The sequence below is a fragment of the Humulus lupulus genome, chromosome 2 (assembly GCF_963169125.1).
Source record: "Humulus lupulus chromosome 2, drHumLupu1.1, whole genome shotgun sequence".
NCBI classification, from domain to species: Eukaryota; Viridiplantae; Streptophyta; class Magnoliopsida; order Rosales; family Cannabaceae; genus Humulus; species Humulus lupulus.
The window spans coordinates 8726721-8738663 of record NC_084794.1 but is presented as its reverse complement, the minus strand read 5'-3'; positions in this window follow the sequence as shown (position 1 = coordinate 8738663).

Below are 11943 nucleotides of genomic sequence, written 5' to 3'. Positions count from 1 at the left end.
GGAGGTCCCTCTCCTCTTGGGCGAGAGTCCTGCTCGAATGGATCTCGTTGTTCAGCTCGTAATTGAGCTGGGCAGTGAAAGCAAGAGCCTGAAAAAAGGAAGAAACCACCATTAGCCTCGAGACAGTATGAATGTAAGCAAAAGGAATATAGAAGGGAACTTACTGCGGCAGTGTGCTCGATACTCTTCTCGTACAGGACAGTGCGGTCTCGGGTGCCAGTTAGGCACTGCCACTGAGGAGCCTCGAAACTGCCGTAACTCTGGCCGATCCGAGACATGACATCCGAAATCAGCGTAGATCCATGAGGTCCGGCAGCGTTATCCACCACATACGAGTCCATATGGGTGGAGATGGTTAGCTTCTGAGCTCGAGAAGCAGAAGATCTCTTGGCGAGCTGAGCAGAAGACGTTTGACCCGCCACAGGAGGTTGGGATTCGACCACGGCAAGGATACCAGCCTGCGAGGCCGGTGCCACCGCAGAGACGACGGCCTGCGAGGATGGCATCGTCGTGGGGGCGTTAGTCTGGCCAGTTGACGCAGCAGCAGAGCTTGAAGCCGGCGGGGGAGGAGGAGGCGTTTTCCTAGATCTCTTGGAGCCTTTCCCAGGCTGGCTGGTCTTCAGTCCCCCTGCCCTGGGGCGTTTGCTCCTCTTGGCACCCGCATTGTCGATAAGGGCGTCGAGGTCGGAGTCCATATCGCCTGCACAAGTCAACACAGTGAGTCAGTAAAAGAGGTGTACAAGTTACTTCAGTATCACGTATAGAGTGGTGGTAGAAAAAACCTAACTGGAACTTTCCCCCGAGCTTGAGCTTGGGGACCATGAAATTCCCCCGTCTTCAGAAGAGGCGGGGGGAGTGCCTTCCCTATAAGTTGGTGATAACCTCGAAAGGTCCCTATAATCATTGGTCCCATATTGCACAGCTATCCCATTCCACACCTCGTCCGTGGTGTACATAGTGTCGTATTTTCCGAGCCCACTATCAAACCTATGGACACAGTCATCTACCCAACTCCATATGTAGAAGTGGTATCTATCCTGTGGGCACGAGACTAGTCTATTGGGCCTGTGTTTTAATAAAGTGGGGGACCACATTCGCGAAGTAGGAAGGGTTTTACCTCCACCGGAGTCCGAACTCGAGGCTTCGTCATTGGCCTCATTTCCTGACCGTGGACTTCTCAAGCGAATTGGGAGAGGTGCCTTCCTTTCTCTCCTCGAAGGGAGGATGCCTGTGGGCAGTGGCACTTCCTCCCAGCGTTCATATTTTTTACTGGACCAGTCAGAGGTTGACTGGCCCTGTCCCAACAACCCACAAGCTCGTAGCTTGTCCTCATGTAATAGAAATGAGAGAGACCTCCTGCCGTAGGGGAGTCGGAGCAGGGCCTCTCTGTGCTCCTTCATAGTTTCGTCAGGGGTGGGACGCTGAAAGTTAGCTGAAAGACGAGGTACACTTCAACTAAATATGGATTTTAGGGCTAAAATTCCGAGCTTAAAAATAGAAAGTGACGAAAACACTTACGAATCCGCCTGAACGAACGGTGTCGAGACGGGGACAGACCGTCTGTCCAGAAAAAAGCCTTCTTGAAGTCAGGAGGGTGGCTCGGAAGATCTTCAAAGATCTTTGTCTCTTTGGGGTAGCTCGAAAGATAGTAAAAACCATCTCCTCCCCGAGCTCGGGAGGGATTACTCTTCAAACAAAAGAGATATAAAATCTCTTGGGGTGAAGGCCCTGTCCACCCCAGCTCGTGGAACAAGGACCTCAGGGCAGACAGCACCCTGTATGAGTTGGTGTTGAGTTGGAATGGAGCCAACCCAACGAAATCAATGAAGTCTCTGAAAAAGGACTTCAGGGGCAGCAAAGCTCCTGCCCTTATATGTTCCTGGCTCCAGGCCGCGTGTTTCACACTGGAATCGTGGCCCCCAGGAGCGAAACAGCTCCGTTCATGCCTTGTCGGAGCTCGACACTTCAGTGTGTCCAACGAACTAAGGCCATGGAGGGCCAAGATGTCAGTTATTTGGTCGATGGTGGTAACCGAGCTCTGGTAGAACTCAGCTTCGAACATCTCCCTCCTAGGCTGCGAAGACGAAGGCTCCGCCATTAAAGAAAATTGGAGTTCCCCCGGATGATATGCAACCGTGACTTTTAACGCAGGGTCGAGGGGGATTGGCCTAGGTCCTGGGTTGGGCTCCGGATAGATGGCCTCCCGAAGAACTCTTCTCTTCTTTTCAATGACCTCGTCTATCTGACGACGATAGTGGGCTCGAATGTCCTCTTGCTCGCGCGCAAGCTCGTATTCTTTTATCCGACGTTGGTTTCGGGCAAAGACCGATTCCGGGCTCGGAGATTTGGGCTCGTAAGGGATGGCTCGCAATGACCCCCACCGTCTTTCCAGATTCTGTGACATCTAACGAGAAAGAAAAAATGGTGAGGGCCATGCATGCAAGAATCACGAGCTCGATGGTATGAGCTCGAGGATTTAGGAACAAAAAAAATTTAAATATTGGGACCCTTACTAAAGAGTCAGAGCGTGTGTTCCACAGGAAAGAAAAGGAGCGTGGGTGATCTTTTGAAAATCCCGAAATTCAAGGGAAAGAAAGGTGGCGGTTAGCCAGGAAGGGCATTCTCGGGTTTCGTGCATTTGTCAAGGACAAGGGTTCTTACCCGAAAACTTAATGTACAATAAACATGGCCTAAAGTTTTCAAAACCCAGAAAGGTGAAACTTCGCTCAAACATTAAAACTGGATATAAACCAGTGATGCGAAATCCAGCAGGGAAAGTCTAGGAAACTTGAAAGCCTATCGAAACGGAACCTCCTATCTTATTATGCTAAGAACGTAAACTAGCATACACAGCAAATACAGTATAAAAAGAACAACAAAAATGGCGTACTTACACAGTGATGGTGATTGCAGCGAAATCGTCGATTGGAGAAGAGGTTGCAAGAAAGAACTCACTGACTCGAACAGACCAGGATTTCTTTGTTTCTTGGGTCGAGAAAACATGCGCAGGACAGAAGCTTCTTAAGAGAGTCTGGTTTTCTGGTTGTTTCTCTTTTCTTGTTTATGATGAACAAACGTGAAGAAGAAGACAACGAGGGGGGTCTTGTATATATAGGTGGAAAAATTAAATTAATCAGGAGCGTTGATTAAAATCCTCAACAGATCGAATGGATGGGGATCGGTGACAAGATGGCGCCGAAAAGTTGTCAGACGAACGATCGTGGGCGTGTTCCCAAGGTACTCAAGTACCTAAAGAGAGCAATACCCATCTGGCACGTGTCCATTTTCAAGAGTGTGACGGTATGGTTCCCAGAAAGAGCAGTTCAAAAGTTTCCTTCTCTTAGGATTCGAACAAATACTTTTGAGGGGGCAAGATGTTATACCCAGATTTCGAGCCATAGTAAATATGACCTTGAAAGCTGAGTTCGCAGCAAATGGTCTCGTGAGGATTAGAATGATCTAGGATTGTAAGTCGAGCCTGCAAAGTATGATATATGATCTCGAATGCGGTGATCTCGAAATGATCTCGATCTCGAAAGGTAGCTCCGAGAACACCTTCATCTTCCGGAACTTCGGAGCATGGGTCTTGAGCTCGATATCCCATCTCGAAAGCAACGTTAGCTCGGGAGATGTCAGTGGCTCGCACAATGACATGAAACCTGAAATGCTGGAGCCTTGAAGATACGTTATAACCACCTTGAATATCTACAAGTATTATAACTATGAGATGTAACCCTCATTAATTGATGTAAATCCCCAAGAATTGTGGGATATTATTTATTCAGTTATACGCCCCCTGATCTTTGGGGGACGTTTCCTTTTATATCTGATTATTGGCATTTAAAGCCATTTATTTTTATTCACAAAAGAGTAACTACCCAAAATATGTGGGATAGTATTCTGCATCCTTCTCTATAAATAGAGAAGCCATGCACCATTGTAAAGGACCGAAAATTCTGATCCTTGAGAGAAAACTCTGGAGAATTCATGCTAAAGAATTGTTCAGAGATAATCTTGAGGTTAATAACAGAGACTCGTGGACTAGGTAGATTTAACTGCTGAACCACGTAAAAAACCGTGTGTTTGATTCGTTTTTTTCTTTTGGCCATTGTCTTTAATTGTTTACGTGCTCTCTTCTTTTATCTGTTGACGAAAAACGGCGTCAACAAATATCAATAATTTAAAATAAAATCTTCAAAAATTAACAAACATTAATAATTGAATAAATACTCAAACTTTAAAGAATAACAAACATTAATAATTGAATAAATACTCGAGAGGATTGTGTTATCATTAACACGTAAATCAATCAAATTTGGAGATATGAATTAAAATTCGTTGAAAATTGAAATTGAAAGAATTTAGAGAGAAGAAGAGAAAAAAAATTAGAGCAGAGGAAAATATGAGATTAATAGAGAATATTTAGAATATATATAGATTCACAAAGATATATTTATCTATTTTTAAATAATAATATCTTATAAATATCTAATTTATATTTTAAAAATTACATTTATTATTATTATAATCTATAAAATGAATAAAAATTTAGATTAAATGAGAAAATAAATAAGGTGATTGAAGAATTTTTAGAATGTCACATCATCTTCTTGGTGCTCTCCTTTATATATATATATATTATAATCTATAAATGAATAAAAAAAATAGAATAAAGGCGAAAATAGATAGAGTGATTTGAAGAGTTTTTAGAGTGTCACATCATCTCTTTGGTGCTTTCTTTTATATATATACTGTAACGCCCTATTACCCAGGGATCGTTACGCTGTGCATTTTAAACAGTGTTAAACTCGCTAAACGAGTCATTTGGGCATAATCGTGTAACTAAATGTGATTAACGGTTTAGGGTTAAAATTTTTAGTCAAAGATACAACGTTTCACTAAAACGTTTACTGTATACATTGGGATCCTAAAATATATTTTAAAGGTTAATTACAGTAAAAAATTTACAACCAACAGACCTAAGTGGCAAAATAGGGTTTAACCCTAGTTCCTCTTAAACTCTCGGTCGTGGTGGTCGAGCAGCCGCATATGTACACATCGTCACCTAAGCTCTCCAACTCAAGGATGGTCCAGCTTTCTTTTGCCTTTACCAACACCACATAGCACCTGTGAGCCGAGGCTCATCAAGAAAACTTAAACATGCTTATAAGCAGTTAATAATGTGTCACCAAATCATAACAAGCATGTCTAGTAGTAATAACCCTATTCATGCATGCAGGCAGGTACATATAAATGATTGTGGAGTCCTGCGCTCTGAGTAGATGACTAATAAGTCTCTCTCTCTAAGGTAGATGACTAATAAGTCTCTCTGAGATAGACGAATAATAAGTCACTCTCTGAATAGATGACTAATAAGTCACTCTCTGAATAGATGACTAATAAGTCTTTCTTTGGGGATCCGCTCCCTAATTCATGTGACGTTTCAGTCACCTGAGCCTTTTGGGCTTGGCTCTACGTAACTATCCTTTAGACTAGACAAGCGTTTTAGTTTTCTTCGACCTTGGGGTCGGTCAAGCATTTAATGCTCATGTTGATTAGATCTAATCATTTCGGCTTGCGTTAAACAAGCTAACTCCCTTCTTGACTCATAAGTCAATATCATACGACCAGTGCTCAGTACTATTGTCGGTCTTGACTGATAAGTCACAACTTCACAATCAACACTGACACCAATGATGTTCCCTGACTAATAAGTCAGTGCTTTCTCAATGAGGCAATGCAAACAGACATATATCATATGTCAAATATGCAAATATAATTCATTCATCATGCTTAATCAATAATCACAAGCATAATTATAATCATGCACAATTACAGAGACTCAAGCTCTGGTCAATTCCATATTCAACATTTATGCCATGCCATATCCACATGTATCTCATGCATCATGTTGACCGCGTTTTTGGCCAACGACGTGTAGACGTCCAAACGACAAAAACCTTCAAGAGAAATAAACGACACAGTTGATTTTTATAGTGGTTCATGTTGGGGTTTTATGCCCTAATTAAAACTCAAATTCTTTGTAATCTCATTTTATTATCAATAAAAGAATAGAAATCATTTTTTGACTTGGTCAATCACTTTGCTCACATGTTTTATTTTCATGATTATTTGTTTAATATAAACTTCTATTAAATCCCGAGCATTTTTTGAATAGTTGTTGTTGTTCTTGGACGTGTGGAACCGGTTGTCGATGGTGTTGCAGTTCCTCCTCCCTCCTTCTGAGTTCCTCCCTCAGTCGCCTGTTTTCTCTTTCTAGGTCCACTTGCCCAGGCGCAGGATCTTCAGCTCGAACTTCTGGAACCGCTTCAGTTGTTGGTGCAACAGGTGTTCCCCTGCCTCTACCTCTATGTCCTGGTCTCCCACCTCGGCCAACAGCTTCATGACCGTTAATGCGAACTGACCTTCTAGGCTCAGGATCCATAAATCTCTTCCTTTTTCTTTTTTTTTTTAAAAAAAATTCTTAAAGATCTCAAAACTATAACATACATTAATAAAGAAATTAAAATATATATAAAAGAAAAGGCATCTTTATTTATATTGAAAAGGAAATTTTTACATAACGCCCAATAAACATAATAATAATAATAATAATAAAAACAATACTAAACTTTAAAGGGTTGTACTAAGACTAAAGCATAAAAATTTATTCTAGAAGTTTTTTTTTAATTTTTTTAATCCTCCAGATCAGGTCCATATCACTTTTAGTCTAAGGTTGGCTATAGGTTCATTTTCTAGTGAATACAGTAAGACCATAAATTTCTCATATGCCCTTAACAATATCAATCTAGTCTCTACTAGTTGTCGCATTTTAGTGTGTATCTTCACTATCTTTAGATATACTCTTTCTAATGGATCTGTGACGTCGTCTGGTATCCGAATTCTCCTCAAAGATTTAATCTCCCTGATATCATTTGCATTTAAAGCCATTTGAAATAAAGTATTCCTCCTCCCTTTTTTTTTCTCTGAAACAAACTCCAAAAATTAACATTTTCCAACAACACAAAAACTGTTTAAAACTTAAACATACTTACAGAGTAACAAGTTGACCCTCTTTCCAGCCATTGTGTGTATCTCGTGAGAACGTTCGGGATCGATATAGCCATGGCTCTGATACCACTTGTGACACCCGCATTTATACAATAAAATCACATAATAATTTAAACGTTGAAAATAAAATAATAAATGTTGCCATTTTTATTATAAACAATGCAATAGGGTACCCAGTCAAAAGAAAAATATACTTTAGAATTTTTAATGCATAAAGTGATACAAAACAAAGCAACATTTATTAATATCTTATTTAAAATAATAAATACTAAAAAAAACCGCGTGTGCCCCTTTTGACCACCATCAGCTATATGATCCTCACTGATACACACACTGCTGCTTGGAATCAACTTGTACTCAACAGTCTAACAATCTACCTGGCTTTATCTGCATATATAAAACATAAGGAGTGAGCTTCTAAGCCCAGTAAGGAAATGCAAACAAATACATAGGCATAACAATCATATAACACATAGCAGAGAGTTTCTAAACAAGTTTTATATCACATTCACATTCCTGTTCAACATAGCCATACAAAATCATACATAACCTTACTAATATCGTAGCTTAATCCAAACATGATTCTAGAAATACCAAGGATATCCTTTCATACATAATAACGAAACAGACAGTTTATGAGGGTAGAGATAACCGTAATAGGCAAACTAGAGCCACATTACCTCACGTAAAAATCCCTCCTGTCCCTGTAACGTTAGCCATACATATTCCATACAAACATATCACACATGCATATTCTAACATAAATAACTACCTAATTTCCTTACCTTGGAAGAAAAATAATTTATTATGAGAGAACTTAATATGAGAGATTGCAGAAAACAGAACCTATATCATCAAAAATACAATCTCATTATTGTCTTCCCCAAAACCAATTAAATCAAAACTAACTAAATTAACAATAACACAAAAGAAAGACTTACCGTAACTATTTGCACTCTGTTTGTTTTTCCACTTCACTGATGGCTGCCTCTTATTTTTATTTTACTCTATACGGGAACATATAGCCTATATATATATATATATTTATCTAACCTCATCCTCTATTCTGCTTTAAACTCGTCAAAACAGATTTTAGAAAATATCTTCAACAAAATAAATATTAAATCTATATAAATATATGACCACCCATTCTCTTCCCGAAAACTCTCAACTATTTCTTACTCTACCAAACCTTAGTGATATAATCATTTTTTTTGCCTCTTAAATACTAACTATTTGACTACAACCTGATTCCCTACTTCCTTGTTAACCAAATCTTAAAAACTAACATTCAAATCTTAGCCTACAAAAGTTGACCGAATCAACCATGCACTATCATATTCATCATCTTTATATAATCTAATGCATAAAATAAAACAAGTTAATCTATTCAAAAAAATAAACACCACACACACGTGTGTCTACAATATTAAATTCTAGGCAATTATCACGGTTATTAACAATCTATACACCCACCAAGAAAATTAAGTAAAAATAAATAAATAAATTATAGACTAAGATAGATACTAATTTATCTAATAAACTAACTTTATACAACTCTATGCAATTATCTTATTTTTCTAACATTACTCAAAATAATACCACAACTAAAAGTATTGCTACCAAAATTCCTGAACAGAACATAATCAAATAACAGACAAGTAATCAGTTAGCTAGGCTACTTGGGTTCTACATAATAAAATAAAAACTTGGTTATTACAGCCTTAAACCCTCTACAACCTTCTAACCTTATGCATATCCATTGGTCAAATGACAAAAATGCCCTTAGGGCCAAATTAAAACCTTTAAAGCCACCAAGGGCAAAACAGTCATTTCTCACCTATCTCGTTAATCATAATTAACGTCCTCCAATTCCCATTATTCACAATATCCTCAAATAATTATAAATCATATCCCATTACCCGCTCATTCCCGGTAATGTACTAAACACCAATTTACCCCTAGGCTCACCCCAAGCCCAGTAATTAATCTCGTTATGACCAAACCGCTAACTTACATCCTAGGATCGTCTCATGCCGAATAGTTCAACCATATACACATAATAATGTGATCTCATCCATATATCACATACATGCACATAAATATACAATTACGCTCTTAATGGCCAAAATCACAATAATGCTCTTCTAATAAGAAGTGGGCCCACATGCATGCAATTATCATCATATAATAATATAACTCACATAATCATACATGTTGTTTACCGAGTTTTTCGGAAACTAGAATTATAAAAGATTAGAGAGCTTAAAAGAAAGGATTTAAGAAATGTAAATAATGTTTTTACGTGGTTGAGGCGTTAATGAGTCTTAGTCCACGAGTCAGTTGTATTAGAGCTTAAAGAACTTTTGACAATGGAGTTTTCTGCAAGTTTGAGCAGAGTAATTGCTTACAAGAAAAATCTCGGATCCACTCATCAATGCACCACTATTCATATTTATAGACAAGCGAGTGCACTGGGCTTGGGCCGGGCTAGTTCGGGCCCAATAAGGGTGTAAATATCATTTTATTCTCTGATGGAAGCCCAATACAAAGGATTGAAATATAAAACATACATTAACCAAGGCCCCTTGGGCCAGCCCAAACAAGATCTTATTATAAGACACGCGACAAACTGGTGTTTCAGTCTGGGTGTTATGGGTTACGAGGAAGATTTGGGGGACAAGATCGGTTAGTGTAGTGGCGGCACAATTCTGAACCAACGGCATACATATGCGGCTGCTTGACCACCAAGGCCAAGGAGTTCTCGGAGGAACTAGGGGGTTTACCCTATTTTTGCCGCTTAGTTCGGCGGGTTGTAAATTTGAAACAGTAATGACCATTTTGAGTTGTAAATAACTTGTAAAAGTTTTTGATGGGCCCATGAACATTTTTATGTTTTAAATAAAATATATCATTTCTTTTTGATTGGTTTTTCACCTTAGCCTGTTAATAACACTAGAAGCACGTTTTTAACCAAAAGACTCGGGTAGCGAGTTAAATTTCCGGTTCACCGTAACTGTTCTGGGGTAACCAGGGCGTTACAGCTACATGACATATATATAAAATACAATAATATTTAAAAAGAAATTAATAATAGATATAAAATAAGAATAGAAAAAGTCGTAGTGTACGTAGACAGTTATATACATGCATCAATTATTTTTAGTTTCTAATGTATCTCACAATGTCATTTGATGAATTTGATGAAGAGAAAAAGAGCTCCATTGACTTGATAAAAAAATGATGTATGCCTTTATTATTTTTAAATAAGTATGATTTAATTATTTAAATCATCATAAAATATCTTTAAAATATCTCTTTTCAATTAATTAATTAATTTATTTATTTTTATTTAAGTTTATATTTGTTATAGCTTTTTAATTTAGCAGTGACAACAAAATATTATATATTATATATTTAATATAATATTAAGTTTAAGTTTAATTAAATTTTATTTAAGTTATAAAATATATGATTTTATTATTTTTAAATAATTATCATTGTAAAATATCTAAAAAATATCATATTTTAATTTGTTTAATTAATTAATTATTTAATTTGATTTAAGTTTAAGTCATGTTTATAATCTATAGTTAAATATAAGAATATTCTGTTAAAGTTAACAGAAGAAAATAAAAAATTGTTAAAATAAAGAATTTTCATTATCTACACACTTATTATATAGAAGAGATATAGATATATAGATAGATATTATAATCTATAAAATAAATAAAAAAATAGAATAAAGGAGAAAATAGATAGAATAATTTGAAGAGTTTTTAGAGTGTTACATCATCTCATTCGTGCTCTCTTTTAAAAAAATTAGAATAAAAGAAAAATTAGATAGAGTGATTTGAAGAGTTTTTAGAGTGCCACATCATCTCCTTAGTACTCTCTTTTATATATATATACTAGAAAATATAACCGCACTTAGTGCAGTCTTTTGTAATTATTAAAAAATATACATATTTTAAAATACTTTTTAGGAGATTGCTATGACATGGATTATTTTTCACCTTACTCGTACAACATGTTCTTTATATGGACACGTGAGAGCGTATTGACCATAATTTTTTCTTTCATAATGGTGTTCATTGTATATCAAACCTCTTGCAAGGTTTTGAAGAATTTTGAATAATTAAAGTACCAAAAACAAAGCTCAAAAAATTTGTTGTACGTGTGCTTTTATTTTTTATTATTATTATTATACGCTTTGCGTGATTTTTTTTTTATAAAAAGTATAAATTATTTATATGAAAATTTATGTTTTGTGTAAGACTTATTTTGGGCGATTACCCGTTTGAACCCTTTATTTTTAAAAATTAACTTTTAGACCTCGTATTTTGTCAAAATATTAAATATAGGATTGGATAAATCGATTATTTGAACATTGTATTTTGGTCGATTACCTGTTTTGACCCTTTTATTTTCATAAATTAACATTTGGACCATATATTTATTCAAAATGTTAAAATTTCTTTATAAAAATTAAATTATATATAATTTATGTTTTTTAAGGGTTCACATCATTTTGAACCTTATAATTTAGTCGATTACTTGTTGAGACCTTTATTTTTAAAAATTGTTGACGCCGTTTTTCGTCAATAGTGAAAAAAGAGCACGTAAACAATTACTAGTAATGGCCAATTAAAATATGACAATTCAAAACACGATTTTTTACGTGGTTCAGCAGTTAAATCTGCCTAGTCCACAAGTCTCTATTATTAAACTCAAGATTATCTCTGAAAATTCTTAAGCATGAATTCTTCAGGGTTTTCTCTCCAGGCTCAGAATTTCGGTCCTTTACAATGGTGCATGATCTCTCTATTTATAGAGAATGATGCAGAATACTATCCCACATATTTTGGGTAG